At 39.8% G+C, this 2,689-nt stretch overlaps 1 non-coding gene across 1 annotated transcript; it reads right to left on the bottom strand.

The window, feature by feature from the left end:
- Window positions 1-390: 390 nt before the first annotated feature.
- LOC150057273 (U6 spliceosomal RNA) lies at window positions 391-497 on the bottom strand. Its single transcript, XR_016537198.1, has one exon. It is a non-coding gene; the product is annotated as a U6 spliceosomal RNA (small nuclear RNA).
- Window positions 498-2,689: the final 2,192 nt, after the last annotated feature.

The raw sequence follows: 2,689 nt of genomic DNA, 5'->3' as shown, positions 1-2,689 counted from the left end.
TTAGTTTTTTGTCTTGTGCTATCACATTTGTCATTGCTATAAAAAAGAGTCCCAGCTTGATGACACAAACCTGTAATACCAGTTACTGGGGGACCATAGGCAGGAGAATCTAGAGTTGGGGACATTAGCCTGAGCAATGGAGACCTTATATCAACCCCCCTCCACACACACACAGAAAGAATGGGGGCGGGAGGGAGGCAGGCAGGCAGGCAAACATAAGAGAACATTTTTTAAAAATTGTATTTTATTGTTGGGATAATGTATAGAGGGGTTACAGTTACATTCGTCAGGTCGTGGGTGCATTATTTCTCGAAACTTGATACCCCTTCTCATGTTTTTGTCCCCCTTTTCCTCCCCCTTGTTTTCTCCCCTTCCCTTCCCTATTTCATATAAGCAAAAAGATGCTTCACAAGTTTGCGTGTCATCTTTGCGCAGGGGCCATGCTAATCTTCTCTGTATCATTCCAAGTTTAGTATATGTGCTGCAGAAAAGTGTACCTTTTTTTTTTTTTTTTTTGCCAGTCCTGGGTTTGAGCTCAGGGCCTGAGCACTGTCCTTGGACTTTCTTAAGGCTAGAGCTCTACCACTTGAGCCTCAGCATCACTTCTGGCTTTTTCTATGTATGTGGAACCATGGAATCGAACCTGGGTCTTCATGCATGTTAGGCAAGCACTCTACCACTAGGCCACACCCCTGGCCCACAAGATACCATTTTTAAAATAAACTTTGGCACCGGAATATTTTTATTTCATTGAAACTGAAGCAAAAATAAATAAAAAGTTCACAGCAAACAGCCTCAACCCACCAGAACAGGCAGTAATAGAGATGGGACCATAGAAGTGAGTTTTGCAGTGCCAGGGGATCAGCAGCCTTTCACCAGCTGCAGGGCCCAAGGTTCCATTTATGAACGTTTTTGGTGTGTTTTGTATAGGAAAGTATGTGTAGAAAGCAAAGTATAAGTGTCAACATGTGACAATATACAAAATACTGTATACAAGTATATGTACAATGTGAATAAGAGTGGTAGAAGATTTTCTTATCTTGGAAACTAAGGCTAAACAGTAATTAGCCTACAATTTGCATAAACCTTAATTCTACACCCATGTTCCCAGGCAATTTAGAGTGGAATTAGTCCACATTCAGGATAGAAATCTGAATTTCTGTTAAGACAGGACGTATTGACTTTTCCAGGGAACTCTCAGCGTTCTGAGACTTTTTACTGCAAGAACAGCCTTCCAGCCTTCAAGTCCTTTTGGGTCTCACAGCTCCGTTTTGTGGGCTCTTACAGTAATTAAATAGTGATATGAGCAAATTATTGGAGTAAAGAGGAATTATTAGGTACTAAAAGAAGCTACAAAATGAAATTTCCCACCCTTGACCTTATTTTATGAATGAATTAGGGCAAAGCCACAGGAAAAATACCTAAAAAATAATTCCCTTCATGAGCTAAGCACATTAAAAGAAACAGTGAACAAACATTCAGGAAGCTTTTGAAGAAGCAATTTTGGATGAATGCATAGAATAATTCTACTAGAAACTTGGGTTTTAATTATGGTGGATAATAATGGAGGAAAAGAAATACACAGAGGGGCTGGGAATGTGGCCTAGTGGTGGAATGCTTGTGTAGCATGCACGAAGTCCTGAGTTTGATTCCTTGATACCACATACACAGAAAAAGCCAGAAGTTCTGCTTTGGCTCAAGTGGTAGAGCGCTGCTCTTAACCAAGAGTCTCAAGGATTGTGCTCAGGCCCTGAGTTCAAGCCCCAGGACTATAAAAAAAATTATTTGGCAAAAGTGATACTTAGAAATCTAAGCTCATAGTCATAGTCCACAAATAGGAATGACTCAAGTGTCTGCCAGCAATCAACACACAAACAAAATATGATAGATACATGTTCAGTTGAACGTTATTTGGCCATGAAAAGGAAGTTCTAGTACCTGATGCATTATAAAGGGTCCTTAAAAATATGCCGAGTAAAACAATCCAGACAACAAAATAACAAATGCTTATATTACACTTTCGTTTCCTTTGTCTCAAATAGGAAAATTCAGAGGCGGAAAGTCAATGAGAGATTGTCATAAGTTGTAAGGAGAAGAATGAGGAGTTATTTCTTCACAGCTTCAAGATTTCTGCTCGGTGGCAGTGAAATGCTTTGGGACGTGATCATGGTCATGTTTGAACAATATTGTGAATATAATTAATGCCACTGAAGGGTACAACTAATGATGACAAAACGGCCAATTTTATATTGTATATATTGTGTGAGTTGTCTAACACCTAATTTTCATTCTAGTAATTTAAGTACAAAAATACATTAGATAATTTTATTCATGTTAAAGTTCAAAACCAGCCAAGGCTGACAGTATTAGAAATCAGGATGTATCCACACCCAGAAGGGAGCAATGTTGTTATTCAGAAGCACAAATGGTTGTTGTAGATTATGTGCCACACTGAGAGGTTCTAGAATGTTCCATGGAGTATAAAAACCACTCAGCTTTAGTGTGGTGTAAAAAGATAGACACAGGTGGAATGAGCCTCCAAGCACAGATGAGGAAACCAGGAGGCCAGCAGAGGTGGCCAGGTGCGGATTTGCTGAAACATAAAATGTGAGACAAGGGCTGGTGGAAGAGCAAGTGGAGAGGTAGAAAAGGACTAGAAAGTAGAGAAACCGGGCTTGAATCCTGGCTC

Source organism: Megascapheus bottae, chromosome 11 (assembly GCF_031878675.1).
Source record: "Megascapheus bottae isolate mThoBot1 chromosome 11, mThoBot2.hap1, whole genome shotgun sequence".
NCBI classification, from domain to species: Eukaryota; Metazoa; Chordata; class Mammalia; order Rodentia; family Geomyidae; genus Megascapheus; species Megascapheus bottae.
Note: the sequence above shows the minus strand (reverse complement) of the source record. Positions and strands in the feature narration are given on the sequence as shown.